This window comes from Astatotilapia calliptera, chromosome 23 (genome assembly GCF_964374335.1).
Source record: "Astatotilapia calliptera chromosome 23, fAstCal68.1, whole genome shotgun sequence".
In the NCBI taxonomy this organism is placed as follows: domain Eukaryota; kingdom Metazoa; phylum Chordata; class Actinopteri; order Cichliformes; family Cichlidae; genus Astatotilapia; species Astatotilapia calliptera.
The window spans coordinates 29,188,737-29,210,565 of record NC_137443.1 but is presented as its reverse complement, the minus strand read 5'-3'; the positions used below and the strand labels follow the sequence as shown (position 1 = coordinate 29,210,565).

General features: G+C 51.3%; 29 non-coding genes across 29 annotated transcripts; 19 read left to right on the top strand and 10 right to left on the bottom strand.

Annotated features, from left to right (window-relative positions):
• Positions 1 to 63: 63 nt before the first annotated feature.
• Positions 64 to 135, bottom strand: trnae-cuc (transfer RNA glutamic acid (anticodon CUC)). Its single transcript has one exon. It is a non-coding gene; the product is annotated as a tRNA-Glu (tRNA).
• A 122-nt stretch (positions 136 to 257) lies between these two features.
• Positions 258 to 328, top strand: trnag-gcc (transfer RNA glycine (anticodon GCC)). The gene has a single exon. It is a non-coding gene; the product is annotated as a tRNA-Gly (tRNA).
• Positions 329 to 911: 583 nt separating this feature from the next.
• trnam-cau (transfer RNA methionine (anticodon CAU)) lies at positions 912 to 984 on the top strand. The gene has a single exon. It is a non-coding gene; the product is annotated as a tRNA-Met (tRNA).
• A 1,185-nt stretch (positions 985 to 2,169) lies between these two features.
• On the bottom strand, positions 2,170 to 2,241 carry trnae-cuc (transfer RNA glutamic acid (anticodon CUC)). The gene has a single exon. It is a non-coding gene; the product is annotated as a tRNA-Glu (tRNA).
• A 122-nt stretch (positions 2,242 to 2,363) lies between these two features.
• On the top strand, positions 2,364 to 2,434 carry trnag-gcc (transfer RNA glycine (anticodon GCC)). The gene has a single exon. It is a non-coding gene; the product is annotated as a tRNA-Gly (tRNA).
• A 601-nt stretch (positions 2,435 to 3,035) lies between these two features.
• trnam-cau (transfer RNA methionine (anticodon CAU)) lies at positions 3,036 to 3,108 on the top strand. The gene has a single exon. It is a non-coding gene; the product is annotated as a tRNA-Met (tRNA).
• Positions 3,109 to 4,293: 1,185 nt separating this feature from the next.
• On the bottom strand, positions 4,294 to 4,365 carry trnae-cuc (transfer RNA glutamic acid (anticodon CUC)). Its single transcript has one exon. It is a non-coding gene; the product is annotated as a tRNA-Glu (tRNA).
• A 122-nt stretch (positions 4,366 to 4,487) lies between these two features.
• Positions 4,488 to 4,558, top strand: trnag-gcc (transfer RNA glycine (anticodon GCC)). The gene has a single exon. It is a non-coding gene; the product is annotated as a tRNA-Gly (tRNA).
• Positions 4,559 to 6,399: 1,841 nt separating this feature from the next.
• On the bottom strand, positions 6,400 to 6,471 carry trnae-cuc (transfer RNA glutamic acid (anticodon CUC)). The gene has a single exon. It is a non-coding gene; the product is annotated as a tRNA-Glu (tRNA).
• Positions 6,472 to 7,265: 794 nt separating this feature from the next.
• trnam-cau (transfer RNA methionine (anticodon CAU)) lies at positions 7,266 to 7,338 on the top strand. The gene has a single exon. It is a non-coding gene; the product is annotated as a tRNA-Met (tRNA).
• A 1,185-nt stretch (positions 7,339 to 8,523) lies between these two features.
• Positions 8,524 to 8,595, bottom strand: trnae-cuc (transfer RNA glutamic acid (anticodon CUC)). Its single transcript has one exon. It is a non-coding gene; the product is annotated as a tRNA-Glu (tRNA).
• Positions 8,596 to 8,717: 122 nt separating this feature from the next.
• trnag-gcc (transfer RNA glycine (anticodon GCC)) lies at positions 8,718 to 8,788 on the top strand. The gene has a single exon. It is a non-coding gene; the product is annotated as a tRNA-Gly (tRNA).
• A 601-nt stretch (positions 8,789 to 9,389) lies between these two features.
• On the top strand, positions 9,390 to 9,462 carry trnam-cau (transfer RNA methionine (anticodon CAU)). The gene has a single exon. It is a non-coding gene; the product is annotated as a tRNA-Met (tRNA).
• Positions 9,463 to 10,841: 1,379 nt separating this feature from the next.
• trnag-gcc (transfer RNA glycine (anticodon GCC)) lies at positions 10,842 to 10,912 on the top strand. The gene has a single exon. It is a non-coding gene; the product is annotated as a tRNA-Gly (tRNA).
• Positions 10,913 to 11,512: 600 nt separating this feature from the next.
• trnam-cau (transfer RNA methionine (anticodon CAU)) lies at positions 11,513 to 11,585 on the top strand. Its single transcript has one exon. It is a non-coding gene; the product is annotated as a tRNA-Met (tRNA).
• A 1,185-nt stretch (positions 11,586 to 12,770) lies between these two features.
• On the bottom strand, positions 12,771 to 12,842 carry trnae-cuc (transfer RNA glutamic acid (anticodon CUC)). The gene has a single exon. It is a non-coding gene; the product is annotated as a tRNA-Glu (tRNA).
• Positions 12,843 to 12,964: 122 nt separating this feature from the next.
• On the top strand, positions 12,965 to 13,035 carry trnag-gcc (transfer RNA glycine (anticodon GCC)). The gene has a single exon. It is a non-coding gene; the product is annotated as a tRNA-Gly (tRNA).
• A 601-nt stretch (positions 13,036 to 13,636) lies between these two features.
• On the top strand, positions 13,637 to 13,709 carry trnam-cau (transfer RNA methionine (anticodon CAU)). The gene has a single exon. It is a non-coding gene; the product is annotated as a tRNA-Met (tRNA).
• Positions 13,710 to 14,894: 1,185 nt separating this feature from the next.
• On the bottom strand, positions 14,895 to 14,966 carry trnae-cuc (transfer RNA glutamic acid (anticodon CUC)). The gene has a single exon. It is a non-coding gene; the product is annotated as a tRNA-Glu (tRNA).
• A 122-nt stretch (positions 14,967 to 15,088) lies between these two features.
• trnag-gcc (transfer RNA glycine (anticodon GCC)) lies at positions 15,089 to 15,159 on the top strand. The gene has a single exon. It is a non-coding gene; the product is annotated as a tRNA-Gly (tRNA).
• A 583-nt stretch (positions 15,160 to 15,742) lies between these two features.
• On the top strand, positions 15,743 to 15,815 carry trnam-cau (transfer RNA methionine (anticodon CAU)). Its single transcript has one exon. It is a non-coding gene; the product is annotated as a tRNA-Met (tRNA).
• A 1,185-nt stretch (positions 15,816 to 17,000) lies between these two features.
• On the bottom strand, positions 17,001 to 17,072 carry trnae-cuc (transfer RNA glutamic acid (anticodon CUC)). Its single transcript has one exon. It is a non-coding gene; the product is annotated as a tRNA-Glu (tRNA).
• A 122-nt stretch (positions 17,073 to 17,194) lies between these two features.
• Positions 17,195 to 17,265, top strand: trnag-gcc (transfer RNA glycine (anticodon GCC)). The gene has a single exon. It is a non-coding gene; the product is annotated as a tRNA-Gly (tRNA).
• Positions 17,266 to 17,848: 583 nt separating this feature from the next.
• Positions 17,849 to 17,921, top strand: trnam-cau (transfer RNA methionine (anticodon CAU)). Its single transcript has one exon. It is a non-coding gene; the product is annotated as a tRNA-Met (tRNA).
• A 1,185-nt stretch (positions 17,922 to 19,106) lies between these two features.
• Positions 19,107 to 19,178, bottom strand: trnae-cuc (transfer RNA glutamic acid (anticodon CUC)). Its single transcript has one exon. It is a non-coding gene; the product is annotated as a tRNA-Glu (tRNA).
• A 122-nt stretch (positions 19,179 to 19,300) lies between these two features.
• trnag-gcc (transfer RNA glycine (anticodon GCC)) lies at positions 19,301 to 19,371 on the top strand. Its single transcript has one exon. It is a non-coding gene; the product is annotated as a tRNA-Gly (tRNA).
• Positions 19,372 to 19,972: 601 nt separating this feature from the next.
• Positions 19,973 to 20,045, top strand: trnam-cau (transfer RNA methionine (anticodon CAU)). Its single transcript has one exon. It is a non-coding gene; the product is annotated as a tRNA-Met (tRNA).
• A 1,185-nt stretch (positions 20,046 to 21,230) lies between these two features.
• Positions 21,231 to 21,302, bottom strand: trnae-cuc (transfer RNA glutamic acid (anticodon CUC)). Its single transcript has one exon. It is a non-coding gene; the product is annotated as a tRNA-Glu (tRNA).
• A 122-nt stretch (positions 21,303 to 21,424) lies between these two features.
• Positions 21,425 to 21,495, top strand: trnag-gcc (transfer RNA glycine (anticodon GCC)). The gene has a single exon. It is a non-coding gene; the product is annotated as a tRNA-Gly (tRNA).
• The last annotated feature ends 334 nt before the right edge of the window (positions 21,496 to 21,829 follow it).

Genomic DNA, 21,829 nt, shown 5'->3' with positions numbered 1-21,829 from the left:
CAACCCATCCATTGTCTACCGCTTGTCCCTTTCGGGTAAGGCGGAGGTGGGGCAAAACACAGGTTCCCTGACCGGGAATCGAACCCGGGCCGCGGCGGTGAGAGCGCCGAATCCTGACCACTAGACCATCAGGGAGCTGCCACAGAGGTGTCTTGATGAGTGACGCGTGGGTGTATCGGGCTACATTTTCCGCTGCGCCTCGAGAGGAGCGCTTGGGCAATGGCGCGAATTCGTTGAGAAAACTGCCACGTGTGTGAGCATTGGTGGTTCAGTGGTAGAATTCTCGCCTGCCACGCGGGAGACCCGGGTTCGATTCCCGGCCAATGCACGGTTCCTTTATGCGTGGGGTCTTGGGGGGCATTAAGTTTGTTCTCGGTCACGGCCAGACGGCATCAAGATTTGGAAGAAGAAGCCTGTGCAAACCAAACTTGGGTTGGACATCGTATCTGCATTAAGTCAAGATGTTGTTGAGAGGAGACTTTGGACAGTGGCGCGAATTCGGCGGGACAATTGGCAGACTTAGAATTGTCGCCTGCCAGCGCCAGTGGGTGACTGAATATATGTTTACAGACATTGCTGGTAAACCCGTGTGTCTTATTAGTGGAGCTAATGTGGCTGTAATTAAGGAATTTAACTTAAGACGGCACTACGAGACAAAAGAAGAATGGTCCGTTTTGGGGGAAGATGGTGTCTTGAGCCTCGCTTGATACACAGTACGTGGCAAAGGCAACCCATCCATTGTCTACCGCTTGTCCCTTTCAGGTAAGCCGGAGCTGGGTCAAAACACCGTTTTTAGGATCTCCTGTGGCACTCTTCACCTCCAAAACCCGTTCAGGGCTTAAATACCTGGGGACTCACCTTTGTTTGTCCAAGCTGAATTTCATTTCTGTGCAGCTTCGAGAAATCGTCTAGCCTCGTTGGCGCAGTAGGCAGCGCGTCAGTCTCATAATCTGAAGGTCGTGAGTTCGAGCCTCACACGAGGCAGGTGTTTTGGTACAGAGTTGGTCCATCCATTTTGTACCTCTTCTACCCATTTCGAGGACGCTGGGGCCTTAGAACCACTCCTTTGTAGTGGATTTTCAGCCTCCTCCAATGCGAGATCTAGAACAGGGATCAATCCAAATCATTCTGCCATTGACCGTGGAAAGCCTTCCCATCTGTTTGATTTCAAGACTCACACGTGGCAGGCGATCCTCCCCTGTGGATGTGTGCCGGCCCTCTGAAACCACTTCATCCAACTTTCACCACAATTCCTCTTTCTTTTCTCAGGTCAGAATTGCGGGGCACCACACGTTGGCTCCCAAATGACTCCTACCTGTTATTTCTTCTAGGACACTTTGTCCAGGTAGGGTTAGGAATGTCTTTGCATTGGAAGCGGATGAACAAGGGCTGATAATTGGTTATCAGCAGCTCCCGAGCTGAGTCTCTGGAGGTTGCCTGGAGTTCCTTTGCCAACAGGGTCCATGGAGAGGGATAATTTGAAGTCATTCTTGCCTGACTGTTAAGTTGGAACAAGAAGTCTATGCAAACCAAACTTGGGTTGGACATCGTATCTGCATTAAGTCAAGATGTTGTTGAGAGTAGACTTTGGAGAGTGGCGCGAATTCGACGAGACAATTGGCAGACTTGTAAGGGCTGGTGGCTGAGCGTTAGAACTGTCGCCTGCCACATGTGAATCACGAAATCAGAAGGTGGTGACTTGTAGCCTCACGCAAGCGATGTGCTTTGATGCGCAGTACGTGGCAGAGTTTGTGCATCCATTTTAAGCGTCTGGAGAGGAGAGTTTGGACAGTAGCGCGAATTCAGCGGGACAATTGGCGGACATGCAAGGGTTGTTAGCTCAGCGGTAGAATTGTCGCCTGCCGTGCGCAAGTCTCGAAAACTGGCGGTGTTGAGCTCTATCCTCACGGGAGGCATGTTTTGATGCGCAGTTCGGCCACACATTTTTTGGATGTCCTGTCACACCCTTCACCTCCAAGACGGCAGCTCATCCTGGGCTTGAAGAACTGGCAACTCTGCTTCATTTGTTGACGGCTTCAAGGAATGGTCCGTTTTGGGGGGAGATGGTGCCTTGAGGCTCTCTTGATACACAGTACGTGGCAAAGGCAACCCATCCATTGTCTACCGCTTGTCCCTTTCGGGTAAGGCGGAGGTGGGGCAAAACACAGGTTCCCTGACCGGGAATCGAACCCGGGCCGCGGCGGTGAGAGCGCCGAATCCTGACCACTAGACCATCAGGGAGCTGCCACAGAGGTGTCTTGATGAGTGACGCGTGGGTGTATCGGGCTACATTTTCCGCTGCGCCTCGAGAGGAGCGCTTGGGCAATGGCGCGAATTCGTTGAGAAAACTGCCACATGTGTGAGCATTGGTGGTTCAGTGGTAGAATTCTCGCCTGCCACGCGGGAGACCCGGGTTCGATTCCCGGCCAATGCACGGTTCCTTTATGCGTGGGGTCTTGGGGGGCATTAAGTTTGTTCTCGGTCACGGCCAGACGGCATCAAGATTTGGAACAAGAAGCCTGTGCAAACCAAACTTGGGTTGGACATCGTATCTGCATTAAGTCAAGATGTTGTTGAGAGGAGACTTTGGACAGTGGCGCGAATTCGGCGGGACAATTGGCAGACTTAGAATTGTCGCCTGCCAGCGCCAGTGGGTGACTGAATATATGTTTACAGACATTGCTGGTAAACCCGTGTGTCTTATTAGTGGAGCTAATGTGGCTGTAATTAAGGAATTTAACTTAAGACGGCACTACGAGACAAAAGAAGAATGGTCCGTTTTGGGGGAAGATGGTGTCTTGAGCCTCGCTTGATACACAGTACGTGGCAAAGGCAACCCATCCATTGTCTACCGCTTGTCCCTTTCAGGTAAGCCGGAGCTGGGTCAAAACACCGTTTTTAGGATCTCCTGTGGCACTCTTCACCTCCAAAACCCGTTCAGGGCTTAAATACCTGGGGACTCACCTTTGTTTGTCCAAGCTGAATTTCATTTCTGTGCAGCTTCGAGAAATCGTCCATTTTCAGGTTCCCTGTCAGCCTCGTTGGCGCAGTAGGCAGCGCGTCAGTCTCATAATCTGAAGGTCGTGAGTTCGAGCCTCACACGAGGCAGGTGTTTTGGTACAGAGTTGGTCCATCCATTTTGTACCTCTTCTACCCATTTCGAGGACGCTGGGGCCTTAGAACCACTCCTTTGTAGTGGATTTTCAGCTTCCTCCGATGCGAGATCTAGAACAGGGATCAATCCAAATCATTCTGCCATTGACCGTGGAAAGCCTTCCCATCTGTTTGATTTCAAGACTCACACGTGGCAGGCGATCCTCCCCTATGGATGTGTGCCGGCCCTCTGAAACCACTTCATCCAACTTTCACCACAATTCCTCTTTCTTTTCTCAGGTCAGAATTGCGGGGCACCACACGTTGGCTCCCAAATGACTCCTACCTGTTATTTCTTCTAGGACACTTTGTCCAGGTAGGGTTAGGAATGTCTTTGCATTGGAAGCGGATGAACAAGGGCTGATAATTGGTTATCAGCAGCTCCCGAGCTGAGTCTCTGGAGGTTGCCTGGAGTTCCTTTGCCAACAGGGTCCATGGAGAGGGATAATTTGAAGTCATTCTTGCCTGACTGTTAAGTTGGAACAAGAAGTCTATGCAAACCAAACTTGGGTTGGACATCGTATCTGCATTAAGTCAAGATGTTGTTGAGAGTAGACTTTGGAGAGTGGCGCGAATTCGACGAGACAATTGGCAGACTTGTAAGGGCTGGTGGCTGAGCGTTAGAGCTGTCGCCTGCCACATGTGAATCACGAAATCAGAAGGTAGTGACTTGTAGCCTCACGCAAGCGATGTGCTTTGATGCGCAGTACGTGGCAGAGTTTGTGCATCCATTTTAAGCGTCTGGAGAGGAGAGTTTGGACAGTAGCGCGAATTCAGCGGGACAATTGGCGGACATGCAAGGGTTGTTAGCTCAGCGGTAGAATTGTCGCCTGCCGTGCGCAAGTCTCGAAAACTGGCGGTGTTGAGCTCTATCCTCACGGGAGGCATGTTTTGATGCGCAGTTCGGCCACACATTTTTTGGATGTCCTGTCACACCCTTCACCTCTAAGACGGCAGCTCATCCTGGGCTTGAAGAACTGGCAACTCTGCTTCATTTGTTGACGGCTTCAAGGAATGGTCCGTTTTGGGGGGAGATGGTGCCTTGAGGCTCTCTTGATACACAGTACGTGGCAAAGGCAACCCATCCATTGTCTACCGCTTGTCCCTTTCGGGTAAGGCGGAGGTGGGGCAAAACACAGGTTCCCTGACCGGGAATCGAACCCGGGCCGCGGCGGTGAGAGCGCCGAATCCTGACCACTAGACCATCAGGGAGCTGCCACAGAGGTGTCTTGATGAGTGACGCGTGGGTGTATCGGGCTACATTTTCCGCTGCGCCTCGAGAGGAGCGCTTGGGCAATGGCGCGAATTCGTTGAGAAAACTGCCACGTGTGTGAGCATTGGTGGTTCAGTGGTAGAATTCTCGCCTGCCACGCGGGAGACCCGGGTTCGATTCCCGGCCAATGCACGGTTCCTTTATGCGTGGGGTCTTGGGGGGCATTAAGTTTGTTCTCGGTCACGGCCAGACGGCATCAAGATTTGGAAGAAGAAGCCTGTGCAAACCAAACTTGGGTTGGACATCGTATCTGCATTAAGTCAAGATGTTGTTGAGAGGAGACTTTGGACAGTGGCGCGAATTCGGCGGGACAATTGGCAGACTTAGAATTGTCGCCTGCCAGCGCCAGTGGGTGACTGAATATATGTTTACAGACATTGCTGGTAAACCCGTGTGTCTTATTAGTGGAGCTAATGTGGCTGTAATTAAGGAATTTAACTTAAGACGGCACTACGAGACAAAAGAAGAATGGTCCGTTTTGGGGGAAGATGGTGTCTTGAGCCTCGCTTGATACACAGTACGTGGCAAAGGCAACCCATCCATTGTCTACCGCTTGTCCCTTTCAGGTAAGCCGGAGCTGGGTCAAAACACCGTTTTTAGGATCTCCTGTGGCACTCTTCACCTCCAAAACCCGTTCAGGGCTTAAATACCTGGGGACTCACCTTTGTTTGTCCAAGCTGAATTTCATTTCTGTGCAGCTTCGAGAAATCGTCTAGCCTCGTTGGCGCAGTAGGCAGCGCGTCAGTCTCATAATCTGAATGTCGTGAGTTCGAGCCTCACACGAGGCAGGTGTTTTGGTACAGAGTTGGTCCATCCATTTTGTACCTCTTCTACCCATTTCGAGGACGCTGGGGCCTTAGAACCACTCCTTTGTAGTGGATTTTCAGCCTCCTCCAATGCGAGATCTAGAACAGGGATCAATCCAAATCATTCTGCCATTGACCGTGGAAAGCCTTCCCATCTGTTTGATTTCAAGACTCACACGTGGCAGGCGATCCTCCCCTGTGGATGTGTGCCGGCCCTCTGAAACCACTTCATCCAACTTTCACCACAATTCCTCTTTCTTTTCTCAGGTCAGAATTGCGGGGCACCACACGTTGGCTCCCAAATGACTCCTACCTGTTATTTCTTCTAGGACACTTTGTCCAGGTAGGGTTAGGAATGTCTTTGCATTGGAAGCGGATGAACAAGGGCTGATAATTGGTTATCAGCAGCTCCCGAGCTGAGTCTCTGGAGGTTGCCTGGAGTTCCTTTGCCAACAGGGTCCATGGAGAGGGATAATTTGAAGTCATTCTTGCCTGACTGTTAAGTTGGAACAAGAAGTCTATGCAAACCAAACTTGGGTTGGACATCGTATCTGCATTAAGTCAAGATGTTGTTGAGAGTAGACTTTGGAGAGTGGCGCGAATTCGACGAGACAATTGGCAGACTTGTAAGGGCTGGTGGCTGAGCGTTAGAACTGTCGCCTGCCACATGTGAATCACGAAATCAGAAGGTGGTGACTTGTAGCCTCACGCAAGCGATGTGCTTTGATGCGCAGTACGTGGCAGAGTTTGTGCATCCATTTTAAGCGTCTGGAGAGGAGAGTTTGGACAGTAGCGCGAATTCAGCGGGACAATTGGCGGACATGCAAGGGTTGTTAGCTCAGCGGTAGAATTGTCGCCTGCCGTGCGCAAGTCTCGAAAACTGGCGGTGTTGAGCTCTATCCTCACGGGAGGCATGTTTTGATGCGCAGTTCGGCCACACATTTTTTGGATGTCCTGTCACACCCTTCACCTCCAAGACGGCAGCTCATCCTGGGCTTGAAGAACTGGCAACTCTGCTTCATTTGTTGACGGCTTCAAGGAATGGTCCGTTTTGGGGGGAGATGGTGCCTTGAGGCTCTCTTGATACACAGTACGTGGCAAAGGCAACCCATCCATTGTCTACCGCTTGTCCCTTTCGGGTAAGGCGGAGGTGGGGCAAAACACAGGTTCCCTGACCGGGAATCGAACCCGGGCCGCGGCGGTGAGAGCGCCGAATCCTGACCACTAGACCATCAGGGAGCTGCCACAGAGGTGTCTTGATGAGTGACGCGTGGGTGTATCGGGCTACATTTTCCGCTGCGCCTCGAGAGGAGCGCTTGGGCAATGGCGCGAATTCGTTGAGAAAACTGCCACATGTGTGAGCATTGGTGGTTCAGTGGTAGAATTCTTGCCTGCCACGCGGGAGACCCGGGTTCGATTCCCGGCCAATGCACGGTTCCTTTATGCGTGGGGTCTTGGGGGGCATTAAGTTTGTTCTCGGTCACGGCCAGACGGCATCAAGATTTGGAACAAGAAGCCTGTGCAAACCAAACTTGGGTTGGACATCGTATCTGCATTAAGTCAAGATGTTGTTGAGAGGAGACTTTGGACAGTGGCGCGAATTCGGCGGGACAATTGGCAGACTTAGAATTGTCGCCTGCCAGCGCCAGTGGGTGACTGAATATATGTTTACAGACATTGCTGGTAAACCCGTGTGTCTTATTAGTGGAGCTAATGTGGCTGTAATTAAGGAATTTAACTTAAGACGGCACTACGAGACAAAAGAAGAATGGTCCGTTTTGGGGGAAGATGGTGTCTTGAGCCTCGCTTGATACACAGTACGTGGCAAAGGCAACCCATCCATTGTCTACCGCTTGTCCCTTTCAGGTAAGCCGGAGCTGGGTCAAAACACCGTTTTTAGGATCTCCTGTGGCACTCTTCACCTCCAAAACCCGTTCAGGGCTTAAATACCTGGGGACTCACCTTTGTTTGTCCAAGCTGAATTTCATTTCTGTGCAGCTTCGAGAAATCGTCCATTTTCAGGTTCCCTGTCAGCCTCGTTGGCGCAGTAGGCAGCGCGTCAGTCTCATAATCTGAAGGTCGTGAGTTCGAGCCTCACACGAGGCAGGTGTTTTGGTACAGAGTTGGTCCATCCATTTTGTACCTCTTCTACCCATTTCGAGGACGCTGGGGCCTTAGAACCACTCCTTTGTAGTGGATTTTCAGCTTCCTCCGATGCGAGATCTAGAACAGGGATCAATCCAAATCATTCTGCCATTGACCGTGGAAAGCCTTCCCATCTGTTTGATTTCAAGACTCACACGTGGCAGGCGATCCTCCCCTATGGATGTGTGCCGGCCCTCTGAAACCACTTCATCCAACTTTCACCACAATTCCTCTTTCTTTTCTCAGGTCAGAATTGCGGGGCACCACACGTTGGCTCCCAAATGACTCCTACCTGTTATTTCTTCTAGGACACTTTGTCCAGGTAGGGTTAGGAATGTCTTTGCATTGGAAGCGGATGAACAAGGGCTGATAATTGGTTATCAGCAGCTCCCGAGCTGAGTCTCTGGAGGTTGCCTGGAGTTCCTTTGCCAACAGGGTCCATGGAGAGGGATAATTTGAAGTCATTCTTGCCTGACTGTTAAGTTGGAACAAGAAGTCTATGCAAACCAAACTTGGGTTGGACATCGTATCTGCATTAAGTCAAGATGTTGTTGAGAGTAGACTTTGGAGAGTGGCGCGAATTCGACGAGACAATTGGCAGACTTGTAAGGGCTGGTGGCTGAGCGTTAGAACTGTCGCCTGCCACATGTGAATCACGAAATCAGAAGGTAGTGACTTGTAGCCTCACGCAAGCGATGTGCTTTGATGCGCAGTACGTGGCAGAGTTTGTGCATCCATTTTAAGCGTCTGGAGAGGAGAGTTTGGACAGTAGCGCGAATTCAGCGGGACAATTGGCGGACATGCAAGGGTTGTTAGCTCAGCGGTAGAATTGTCGCCTGCCGTGCGCAAGTCTCGAAAACTGGCGGTGTTGAGCTCTATCCTCACGGGAGGCATGTTTTGATGCGCAGTTCGGCCACACATTTTTTGGATGTCCTGTCACACCCTTCACCTCCAAGACGGCAGCTCATCCTGGGCTTGAAGAACTGGCAACTCTGCTTCATTTGTTGACGGCTTCAAGGAATGGTCCGTTTTGGGGGGAGATGGTGCCTTGAGGCTCTCTTGATACACAGTACGTGGCAAAGGCAACCCATCCATTGTCTACCGCTTGTCCCTTTCGGGTAAGGCGGAGGTGGGGCAAAACACAGGTTCCCTGACCGGGAATCGAACCCGGGCCGCGGCGGTGAGAGCGCCGAATCCTGACCACTAGACCATCAGGGAGCTGCCACAGAGGTGTCTTGATGAGTGACGCGTGGGTGTATCGGGCTACATTTTCCGCTGCGCCTCGAGAGGAGCGCTTGGGCAATGGCGCGAATTCGTTGAGAAAACTGCCACGTGTGTGAGCATTGGTGGTTCAGTGGTAGAATTCTCGCCTGCCACGCGGGAGACCCGGGTTCGATTCCCGGCCAATGCACGGTTCCTTTATGCGTGGGGTCTTGGGGGGCATTAAGTTTGTTCTCGGTCACGGCCAGACGGCATCAAGATTTGGAACAAGAAGCCTGTGCAAACCAAACTTGGGTTGGACATCGTATCTGCATTAAGTCAAGATGTTGTTGAGAGGAGACTTTGGACAGTGGCGCGAATTCGGCGGGACAATTGGCAGACTTAGAATTGTCGCCTGCCAGCGCCAGTGGGTGACTGAATATATGTTTACAGACATTGCTGGTAAACCCGTGTGTCTTATTAGTGGAGCTAATGTGGCTGTAATTAAGGAATTTAACTTAAGACGGCACTACGAGACAAAAGAAGAATGGTCCGTTTTGGGGGAAGATGGTGTCTTGAGCCTCGCTTGATACACAGTACGTGGCAAAGGCAACCCATCCATTGTCTACCGCTTGTCCCTTTCAGGTAAGCCGGAGCTGGGTCAAAACACCGTTTTTAGGATCTCCTGTGGCACTCTTCACCTCCAAAACCCGTTCAGGGCTTAAATACCTGGGGACTCACCTTTGTTTGTCCAAGCTGAATTTCATTTCTGTGCAGCTTCGAGAAATCGTCCATTTTCAGGTTCCCTGTCAGCCTCGTTGGCGCAGTAGGCAGCGCGTCAGTCTCATAATCTGAAGGTCGTGAGTTCGAGCCTCACACGAGGCAGGTGTTTTGGTACAGAGTTGGTCCATCCATTTTGTACCTCTTCTACCCATTTCGAGGACGCTGGGGCCTTAGAACCACTCCTTTGTAGTGGATTTTCAGCCTCCTCCGATGCGAGATCTAGAACAGGGATCAATCCAAATCATTCTGCCATTGACCGTGGAAAGCCTTCCCATCTGTTTGATTTCAAGACTCACACGTGGCAGGCGATCCTCCCCTATGGATGTGTGCCGGCCCTCTGAAACCACTTCATCCAACTTTCACCACAATTCCTCTTTCTTTTCTCAGGTCAGAATTGCGGGGCACCACACGTTGGCTCCCAAATGACTCCTACCTGTTATTTCTTCTAGGACACTTTGTCCAGGTAGGGTTAGGAATGTCTTTGCATTGGAAGCGGATGAACAAGGGCTGATAATTGGTTATCAGCAGCTCCCGAGCTGAGTCTCTGGAGGTTGCCTGGAGTTCCTTTGCCAACAGGGTCCATGGAGAGGGATAATTTGAAGTCATTCTTGCCTGACTGTTAAGTTGGAACAAGAAGTCTATGCAAACCAAACTTGGGTTGGACATCGTATCTGCATTAAGTCAAGATGTTGTTGAGAGTAGACTTTGGAGAGTGGCGCGAATTCGACGAGACAATTGGCAGACTTGTAAGGGCTGGTGGCTGAGCGTTAGAGCTGTCGCCTGCCACATGTGAATCACGAAATCAGAAGGTAGTGACTTGTAGCCTCACGCAAGCGATGTGCTTTGATGCGCAGTACGTGGCAGAGTTTGTGCATCCATTTTAAGCGTCTGGAGAGGAGAGTTTGGACAGTAGCGCGAATTCAGCGGGACAATTGGCGGACATGCAAGGGTTGTTAGCTCAGCGGTAGAATTGTCGCCTGCCGTGCGCAAGTCTCGAAAACTGGCGGTGTTGAGCTCTATCCTCACGGGAGGCATGTTTTGATGCGCAGTTCGGCCACACATTTTTTGGATGTCCTGTCACACCCTTCACCTCCAAGACGGCAGCTCATCCTGGGCTTGAAGAACTGGCAACTCTGCTTCATTTGTTGACGGCTTCAAGGAATGGTCCGTTTTGGGGGGAGATGGTGCCTTGAGGCTCTCTTGATACACAGTACGTGGCAAAGGCAACCCATCCATTGTCTACCGCTTGTCCCTTTCGGGTAAGGCGGAGGTGGGGCAAAACACAGGTTCCCTGACCGGGAATCGAACCCGGGCCGCGGCGGTGAGAGCGCCGAATCCTGACCACTAGACCATCACGGAGGTGCCACAGAGGTGTCTTGATGAGTGACGCGTGGGTGTATCGGGCTACATTTTCCGCTGCGCCTCGAGAGGAGCGCTTGGGCAATGGCGCGAATTCGTTGAGAAACCTGCCACGTGTGTGAGCATTGGTGGTTCAGTGGTAGAATTCTCGCCTGCCACGCGGGAGACCCGGGTTCGATTCCCGGCCAATGCACGGTTCCTTTATGCGTGGGGTCTTGGGGGGCATTAAGTTTGTTCTCGGTCACGGCCAGACGGCATCAAGATTTGGAACAAGAAGCCTGTGCAAACCAAACTTGGGTTGGACATCGTATCTGCATTAAGTCAAGATGTTGTTGAGAGGAGACTTTGGACAGTGGCGCGAATTCGGCGGGACAATTGGCAGACTTAGAATTGTCGCCTGCCAGCGCCAGTGGGTGACTGAATATATGTTTACAGACATTGCTGGTAAACCGTGTGTCTTATTAGTGGAGCTAATGTGGCTGTAATTAAGGAATTTAACTTAAGACGGCACTACGAGACAAAAGAAGAATGGTCCGTTTTGGGGGAAGATGGTGTCTTGAGCCTCGCTTGATACACAGTACGTGGCAAAGGCAACCCATCCATTGTCTACCGCTTGTCCCTTTCAGGTAAGCCGGAGCTGGGTCAAAACACCGTTTTTAGGATCTCCTGTGGCACTCTTCACCTCCAAAACCCGTTCAGGGCTTAAATACCTGGGGACTCACCTTTGTTTGTCCAAGCTGAATTTCATTTCTGTGCAGCTTCGAGAAATCGTCCATTTTCAGGTTCCCTGTCAGCCTCGTTGGCGCAGTAGGCAGCGCGTCAGTCTCATAATCTGAAGGTCGTGAGTTCGAGCCTCACACGAGGCAGGTGTTTTGGTACAGAGTTGGTCCATCCATTTTGTACCTCTTCTACCCATTTCGAGGACGCTGGGGCCTTAGAATCACTCCTTTGTAGTGGATTTTCAGCCTCCTCCGATGCGAGATCTAGAACAGGGATCAATCCAAATCATTCTGCCATTGACCGTGGAAAGCCTTCCCATCTGTTTGATTTCAAGACTCACACGTGGCAGGCGATCCTCCCCTATGGATGTGTGCCGGCCCTCTGAAACCACTTCATCCAACTTTCACCACAATTCCTCTTTCTTTTCTCAGGTCAGAATTGCGGGGCACCACACGTTGGCTCCCAAATGACTCCTACCTGTTATTTCTTCTAGGACACTTTGTCCAGGTAGGGTTAGGAATGTCTTTGCATTGGAAGCGGATGAACAAGGGCTGATAATTGGTTATCAGCAGCTCCCGAGCTGAGTCTCTGGAGGTTGCCTGGAGTTCCTTTGCCAACAGGGTCCATGGAGAGGGATAATTTGAAGTCATTCTTGCCTGACTGTTAAGTTGGAACAAGAAGTCTATGCAAACCAAACTTGGGTTGGACATCGTATCTGCATTAAGTCAAGATGTTGTTGAGAGTAGACTTTGGAGAGTGGCGCGAATTCGACGAGACAATTGGCAGACTTGTAAGGGCTGGTGGCTGAGCGTTAGAACTGTCGCCTGCCACATGTGAATCACGAAATCAGAAGGTGGTGACTTGTAGCCTCACGCAAGCGATGTGCTTTGATGCGCAGTACGTGGCAGAGTTTGTGCATCCATTTTAAGCGTCTGGAGAGGAGAGTTTGGACAGTAGCGCGAATTCAGCGGGACAATTGGCGGACATGCAAGGGTTGTTAGCTCAGCGGTAGAATTGTCGCCTGCCGTGCGCAAGTCTCGAAAACTGGCGGTGTTGAGCTCTATCCTCACGGGAGGCATGTTTTGATGCGCAGTTCGGCCACACATTTTTTGGATGTCCTGTCACACCCTTCACCTCCAAGACGGCAGCTCATCCTGGGCTTGAAGAACTGGCAACTCTGCTTCATTTGTTGACGGCTTCAAGGAATGGTCCGTTTTGGGGGGAGATGGTGCCTTGAGGCTCTCTTGATACACAGTACGTGGCAAAGGCAACCCATCCATTGTCTACCGCTTGTCCCTTTCGGGTAAGGCGGAGGTGGGGCAAAACACAGGTTCCCTGACCGGGAATCGAACCCGGGCCGCGGCGGTGAGAGCGCCGAATCCTGACCACTAGACCATCAGGGAGCTGCCACAGAGGTGTCTTGATGAGTGACGCGTGGGTGTATCGGGCTACATTTTCCGCTGCGCCTCGAGAGGAGCGCTTGGGCAATGGCGCGAATTCGTTGAGAAAACTGCCACGTGTGTGAGCATTGGTGGTTCAGTGGTAGAATTCTCGCCTGCCACGCGGGAGACCCGGGTTCGATTCCCGGCCAATGCACGGTTCCTTTATGCGTGGGGTCTTGGGGGGCATTAAGTTTGTTCTCGGTCACGGCCAGACGGCATCAAGATTTGGAACAAGAAGCCTGTGCAAACCAAACTTGGGTTGGACATCGTATCTGCATTAAGTCAAGATGTTGTTGAGAGGAGACTTTGGACAGTGGCGCGAATTCGGCGGGACAATTGGCAGACTTAGAATTGTCGCCTGCCAGCGCCAGTGGGTGACTGAATATATGTTTACAGACATTGCTGGTAAACCCGTGTGTCTTATTAGTGGAGCTAATGTGGCTGTAATTAAGGAATTTAACTTAAGACGGCACTACGAGACAAAAGAAGAATGGTCCGTTTTGGGGGAAGATGGTGTCTTGAGCCTCGCTTGATACACAGTACGTGGCAAAGGCAACCCATCCATTGTCTACCGCTTGTCCCTTTCAGGTAAGCCGGAGCTGGGTCAAAACACCGTTTTTAGGATCTCCTGTGGCACTCTTCACCTCCAAAACCCGTTCAGGGCTTAAATACCTGGGGACTCACCTTTGTTTGTCCAAGCTGAATTTCATTTCTGTGCAGCTTCGAGAAATCGTCCATTTTCAGGTTCCCTGTCAGCCTCGTTGGCGCAGTAGGCAGCGCGTCAGTCTCATAATCTGAAGGTCGTGAGTTCGAGCCTCACACGAGGCAGGTGTTTTGGTACAGAGTTGGTCCATCCATTTTGTACCTCTTCTACCCATTTCGAGGACGCTGGGGCCTTAGAACCACTCCTTTGTAGTGGATTTTCAGCCTCCTCCGATGCGAGATCTAGAACAGGGATCAATCCAAATCATTCTGCCATTGACCGTGGAAAGCCTTCCCATCTGTTTGATTTCAAGACTCACACGTGGCAGGCGATCCTCCCCTGTGGATGTGTGCCGGCCCTCTGAAACCACTTCATCCAACTTTCACCACAATTCCTCTTTCTTTTCTCAGGTCAGAATTGCGGGGCACCACACGTTGGCTCCCAAATGACTCCTACCTGTTATTTCTTCTAGGACACTTTGTCCAGGTAGGGTTAGGAATGTCTTTGCATTGGAAGCGGATGAACAAGGGCTGATAATTGGTTATCAGCAGCTCCCGAGCTGAGTCTCTGGAGGTTGCCTGGAGTTCCTTTGCCAACAGGGTCCATGGAGAGGGATAATTTGAAGTCATTCTTGCCTGACTGTTAAGTTGGAACAAGAAGTCTATGCAAACCAAACTTGGGTTGGACATCGTATCTGCATTAAGTCAAGATGTTGTTGAGAGTAGACTTTGGAGAGTGGCGCGAATTCGACGAGACAATTGGCAGACTTGTAAGGGCTGGTGGCTGAGCGTTAGAACTGTCGCCTGCCACATGTGAATCACGAAATCAGAAGGTGGTGACTTGTAGCCTCACGCAAGCGATGTGCTTTGATGCGCAGTACGTGGCAGAGTTTGTGCATCCATTTTAAGCGTCTGGAGAGGAGAGTTTGGACAGTAGCGCGAATTCAGCGGGACAATTGGCGGACATGCAAGGGTTGTTAGCTCAGCGGTAGAATTGTCGCCTGCCGTGCGCAAGTCTCGAAAACTGGCGGTGTTGAGCTCTATCCTCACGGGAGGCATGTTTTGATGCGCAGTTCGGCCACACATTTTTTGGATGTCCTGTCACACCCTTCACCTCCAAGACGGCAGCTCATCCTGGGCTTGAAGAACTGGCAACTCTGCTTCATTTGTTGACGGCTTCAAGGAATGGTCCGTTTTGGGGGGAGATGGTGCCTTGAGGCTCTCTTGATACACAGTACGTGGCAAAGGCAACCCATCCATTGTCTACCGCTTGTCCCTTTCGGGTAAGGCGGAGGTGGGGCAAAACACAGGTTCCCTGACCGGGAATCGAACCCGGGCCGCGGCGGTGAGAGCGCCGAATCCTGACCACTAGACCATCAGGGAGCTGCCACAGAGGTGTCTTGATGAGTGACGCGTGGGTGTATCGGGCTACATTTTCCGCTGCGCCTCGAGAGGAGCGCTTGGGCAATGGCGCGAATTCGTTGAGAAAACTGCCACGTGTGTGAGCATTGGTGGTTCAGTGGTAGAATTCTCGCCTGCCACGCGGGAGACCCGGGTTCGATTCCCGGCCAATGCACGGTTCCTTTATGCGTGGGGTCTTGGGGGGCATTAAGTTTGTTCTCGGTCACGGCCAGACGGCATCAAGATTTGGAAGAAGAAGCCTGTGCAAACCAAACTTGGGTTGGACATCGTATCTGCATTAAGTCAAGATGTTGTTGAGAGGAGACTTTGGACAGTGGCGCGAATTCGGCGGGACAATTGGCAGACTTAGAATTGTCGCCTGCCAGCGCCAGTGGGTGACTGAATATATGTTTACAGACATTGCTGGTAAACCCGTGTGTCTTATTAGTGGAGCTAATGTGGCTGTAATTAAGGAATTTAACTTAAGACGGCACTACGAGACAAAAGAAGAATGGTCCGTTTTGGGGGAAGATGGTGTCTTGAGCCTCGCTTGATACACAGTACGTGGCAAAGGCAACCCATCCATTGTCTACCGCTTGTCCCTTTCAGGTAAGCCGGAGCTGGGTCAAAACACCGTTTTTAGGATCTCCTGTGGCACTCTTCACCTCCAAAACCCGTTCAGGGCTTAAATACCTGGGGACTCACCTTTGTTTGTCCAAGCTGAATTTCATTTCTGTGCAGCTTCGAGAAATCGTCTAGCCTCGTTGGCGCAGTAGGCAGCGCGTCAGTCTCATAATCTGAAGGTCGTGAGTTCGAGCCTCACACGAGGCAGGTGTTTTGGTACAGAGTTGGTCCATCCATTTTGTACCTCTTCTACCCATTTCGAGGACGCTGGGGCCTTAGAACCACTCCTTTGTAGTGGATTTTCAGCCTCCTCCAATGCGAGATCTAGAACAGGGATCAATCCAAATCATTCTGCCATTGACCGTGGAAAGCCTTCCCATCTGTTTGATTTCAAGACTCACACGTGGCAGGCGATCCTCCCCTGTGGATGTGTGCCGGCCCTCTGAAACCACTTCATCCAACTTTCACCACAATTCCTCTTTCTTTTCTCAGGTCAGAATTGCGGGGCACCACACGTTGGCTCCCAAATGACTCCTACCTGTTATTTCTTCTAGGACACTTTGTCCAGGTAGGGTTAGGAATGTCTTTGCATTGGAAGCGGATGAACAAGGGCTGATAATTGGTTATCAGCAGCTCCCGAGCTGAGTCTCTGGAGGTTGCCTGGAGTTCCTTTGCCAACAGGGTCCATGGAGAGGGATAATTTGAAGTCATTCTTGCCTGACTGTTAAGTTGGAACAAGAAGTCTATGCAAACCAAACTTGGGTTGGACATCGTATCTGCATTAAGTCAAGATGTTGTTGAGAGTAGACTTTGGAGAGTGGCGCGAATTCGACGAGACAATTGGCAGACTTGTAAGGGCTGGTGGCTGAGCGTTAGAACTGTCGCCTGCCACATGTGAATCACGAAATCAGAAGGTGGTGACTTGTAGCCTCACGCAAGCGATGTGCTTTGATGCGCAGTACGTGGCAGAGTTTGTGCATCCATTTTAAGCGTCTGGAGAGGAGAGTTTGGACAGTAGCGCGAATTCAGCGGGACAATTGGCGGACATGCAAGGGTTGTTAGCTCAGCGGTAGAATTGTCGCCTGCCGTGCGCAAGTCTCGAAAACTGGCGGTGTTGAGCTCTATCCTCACGGGAGGCATGTTTTGATGCGCAGTTCGGCCACACATTTTTTGGATGTCCTGTCACACCCTTCACCTCCAAGACGGCAGCTCATCCTGGGCTTGAAGAACTGGCAACTCTGCTTCATTTGTTGACGGCTTCAAGGAATGGTCCGTTTTGGGGGGAGATGGTGCCTTGAGGCTCTCTTGATACACAGTACGTGGCAAAGGCAACCCATCCATTGTCTACCGCTTGTCCCTTTCGGGTAAGGCGGAGGTGGGGCAAAACACAGGTTCCCTGACCGGGAATCGAACCCGGGCCGCGGCGGTGAGAGCGCCGAATCCTGACCACTAGACCATCAGGGAGCTGCCACAGAGGTGTCTTGATGAGTGACGCGTGGGTGTATCGGGCTACATTTTCCGCTGCGCCTCGAGAGGAGCGCTTGGGCAATGGCGCGAATTCGTTGAGAAAACTGCCACATGTGTGAGCATTGGTGGTTCAGTGGTAGAATTCTCGCCTGCCACGCGGGAGACCCGGGTTCGATTCCCGGCCAATGCACGGTTCCTTTATGCGTGGGGTCTTGGGGGGCATTAAGTTTGTTCTCGGTCACGGCCAGACGGCATCAAGATTTGGAACAAGAAGCCTGTGCAAACCAAACTTGGGTTGGACATCGTATCTGCATTAAGTCAAGATGTTGTTGAGAGGAGACTTTGGACAGTGGCGCGAATTCGGCGGGACAATTGGCAGACTTAGAATTGTCGCCTGCCAGCGCCAGTGGGTGACTGAATATATGTTTACAGACATTGCTGGTAAACCCGTGTGTCTTATTAGTGGAGCTAATGTGGCTGTAATTAAGGAATTTAACTTAAGACGGCACTACGAGACAAAAGAAGAATGGTCCGTTTTGGGGGAAGATGGTGTCTTGAGCCTCGCTTGATACACAGTACGTGGCAAAGGCAACCCATCCATTGTCTACCGCTTGTCCCTTTCAGGTAAGCCGGAGCTGGGTCAAAACACCGTTTTTAGGATCTCCTGTGGCACTCTTCACCTCCAAAACCCGTTCAGGGCTTAAATACCTGGGGACTCACCTTTGTTTGTCCAAGCTGAATTTCATTTCTGTGCAGCTTCGAGAAATCGTCTAGCCTCGTTGGCGCAGTAGGCAGCGCGTCAGTCTCATAATCTGAAGGTCGTGAGTTCGAGCCTCACACGAGGCAGGTGTTTTGGTACAGAGTTGGTCCATCCATTTTGTACCTCTTCTACCCATTTCGAGGACGCTGGGGCCTTAGAACCACTCCTTTGTAGTGGATTTTCAGCCTCCTCCAATGCGAGATCTAGAACAGGGATCAATCCAAATCATTCTGCCATTGACCGTGGAAAGCCTTCCCATCTGTTTGATTTCAAGACTCACACGTGGCAGGCGATCCTCCCCTGTGGATGTGTGCCGGCCCTCTGAAACCACTTCATCCAACTTTCACCACAATTCCTCTTTCTTTTCTCAGGTCAGAATTGCGGGGCACCACACGTTGGCTCCCAAATGACTCCTACCTGTTATTTCTTCTAGGACACTTTGTCCAGGTAGGGTTAGGAATGTCTTTGCATTGGAAGCGGATGAACAAGGGCTGATAATTGGTTATCAGCAGCTCCCGAGCTGAGTCTCTGGAGGTTGCCTGGAGTTCCTTTGCCAACAGGGTCCATGGAGAGGGATAATTTGAAGTCATTCTTGCCTGACTGTTAAGTTGGAACAAGAAGTCTATGCAAACCAAACTTGGGTTGGACATCGTATCTGCATTAAGTCAAGATGTTGTTGAGAGTAGACTTTGGAGAGTGGCGCGAATTCGACGAGACAATTGGCAGACTTGTAAGGGCTGGTGGCTGAGCGTTAGAACTGTCGCCTGCCACATGTGAATCACGAAATCAGAAGGTGGTGACTTGTAGCCTCACGCAAGCGATGTGCTTTGATGCGCAGTACGTGGCAGAGTTTGTGCATCCATTTTAAGCGTCTGGAGAGGAGAGTTTGGACAGTAGCGCGAATTCAGCGGGACAATTGGCGGACATGCAAGGGTTGTTAGCTCAGCGGTAGAATTGTCGCCTGCCGTGCGCAAGTCTCGAAAACTGGCGGTGTTGAGCTCTATCCTCACGGGAGGCATGTTTTGATGCGCAGTTCGGCCACACATTTTTTGGATGTCCTGTCACACCCTTCACCTCCAAGACGGCAGCTCATCCTGGGCTTGAAGAACTGGCAACTCTGCTTCATTTGTTGACGGCTTCAAGGAATGGTCCGTTTTGGGGGGAGATGGTGCCTTGAGGCTCTCTTGATACACAGTACGTGGCAAAGGCAACCCATCCATTGTCTACCGCTTGTCCCTTTCGGGTAAGGCGGAGGTGGGGCAAAACACAGGTTCCCTGACCGGGAATCGAACCCGGGCCGCGGCGGTGAGAGCGCCGAATCCTGACCACTAGACCATCAGGGAGCTGCCACAGAGGTGTCTTGATGAGTGACGCGTGGGTGTATCGGGCTACATTTTCCGCTGCGCCTCGAGAGGAGCGCTTGGGCAATGGCGCGAATTCGTTGAGAAAACTGCCACATGTGTGAGCATTGGTGGTTCAGTGGTAGAATTCTCGCCTGCCACGCGGGAGACCCGGGTTCGATTCCCGGCCAATGCACGGTTCCTTTATGCGTGGGGTCTTGGGGGGCATTAAGTTTGTTCTCGGTCACGGCCAGACGGCATCAAGATTTGGAACAAGAAGCCTGTGCAAACCAAACTTGGGTTGGACATCGTATCTGCATTAAGTCAAGATGTTGTTGAGAGGAGACTTTGGACAGTGGCGCGAATTCGGCGGGACAATTGGCAGACTTAGAATTGTCGCCTGCCAGCGCCAGTGGGTGACTGAATATATGTTTACAGACATTGCTGGTAAACCCGTGTGTCTTATTAGTGGAGCTAATGTGGCTGTAATTAAGGAATTTAACTTAAGACGGCACTACGAGACAAAAGAAGAATGGTCCGTTTTGGGGGAAGATGGTGTCTTGAGCCTCGCTTGATACACAGTACGTGGCAAAGGCAACCCATCCATTGTCTACCGCTTGTCCCTTTCAGGTAAGCCGGAGCTGGGTCAAAACACCGTTTTTAGGATCTCCTGTGGCACTCTTCACCTCCAAAACCCGTTCAGGGCTTAAATACCTGGGGACTCACCTTTGTTTGTCCAAGCTGAATTTCATTTCTGTGCAGCTTCGAGAAATCGTCCATTTTCAGGTTCCCTGTCAGCCTCGTTGGCGCAGTAGGCAGCGCGTCAGTCTCATAATCTGAAGGTCGTGAGTTCGAGCCTCACACGAGGCAGGTGTTTTGGTACAGAGTTGGTCCATCCATTTTGTACCTCTTCTACCCATTTCGAGGACGCTGGGGCCTTAGAACCACTCCTTTGTAGTGGATTTTCAGCTTCCTCCGATGCGAGATCTAGAACAGGGATCAATCCAAATCATTCTGCCATTGACCGTGGAAAGCCTTCCCATCTGTTTGATTTCAAGACTCACACGTGGCAGGCGATCCTCCCCTATGGATGTGTGCCGGCCCTCTGAAACCACTTCATCCAACTTTCACCACAATTCCTCTTTCTTTTCTCAGGTCAGAATTGCGGGGCACCACACGTTGGCTCCCAAATGACTCCTACCTGTTATTTCTTCTAGGACACTTTGTCCAGGTAGGGTTAGGAATGTCTTTGCATTGGAAGCGGATGAACAAGGGCTGATAATTGGTTATCAGCAGCTCCCGAGCTGAGTCTCTGGAGGTTGCCTGGAGTTCCTTTGCCAACAGGGTCCATGGAGAGGGATAATTTGAAGTCATTCTTGCCTGACTGTTAAGTTGGAACAAGAAGTCTATGCAAACCAAACTTGGGTTGGACATCGTATCTGCATTAAGTCAAGATGTTGTTGAGAGTAGACTTTGGAGAGTGGCGCGAATTCGACGAGACAATTGGCAGACTTGTAAGGGCTGGTGGCTGAGCGTTAGAACTGTCGCCTGCCACATGTGAATCACGAAATCAGAAGGTGGTGACTTGTAGCCTCACGCAAGCGATGTGCTTTGATGCGCAGTACGTGGCAGAGTTTGTGCATCCATTTTAAGCGTCTGGAGAGGAGAGTTTGGACAGTAGCGCGAATTCAGCGGGACAATTGGCGGACATGCAAGGGTTGTTAGCTCAGCGGTAGAATTGTCGCCTGCCGTGCGCAAGTCTCGAAAACTGGCGGTGTTGAGCTCTATCCTCACGGGAGGCATGTTTTGATGCGCAGTTCGGCCACACATTTTTTGGATGTCCTGTCACACCCTTCACCTCCAAGACGGCAGCTCATCCTGGGCTTGAAGAACTGGCAACTCTGCTTCATTTGTTGACGGCTTCAAGGAATGGTCCGTTTTGGGGAGAGATGGTGCCTTGAGGCTCTCTTGATACACAGTACGTGGCAAAGGCAACCCATCCATTGTCTACCGCTTGTCCCTTTCGGGTAAGGCGGAGGTGGGGCAAAACACAGGTTCCCTGACCGGGAATCGAACCCGGGCCGCGGCGGTGAGAGCGCCGAATCCTGACCACTAGACCATCAGGGAGCTGCCACAGAGGTGTCTTGATGAGTGACGCGTGGGTGTATCGGGCTACATTTTCCGCTGCGCCTCGAGAGGAGCGCTTGGGCAATGGCGCGAATTCGTTGAGAAAACTGCCACATGTGTGAGCATTGGTGGTTCAGTGGTAGAATTCTCGCCTGCCACGCGGGAGACCCGGGTTCGATTCCCGGCCAATGCACGGTTCCTTTATGCGTGGGGTCTTGGGGGGCATTAAGTTTGTTCTCGGTCACGGCCAGACGGCATCAAGATTTGGAACAAGAAGCCTGTGCAAACCAAACTTGGGTTGGACATCGTATCTGCATTAAGTCAAGATGTTGTTGAGAGGAGACTTTGGACAGTGGCGCGAATTCGGCGGGACAATTGGCAGACTTAGAATTGTCGCCTGCCAGCGCCAGTGGGTGACTGAATATATGTTTACAGACATTGCTGGTAAACCCGTGTGTCTTATTAGTGGAGCTAATGTGGCTGTAATTAAGGAATTTAACTTAAGACGGCACTACGAGACAAAAGAA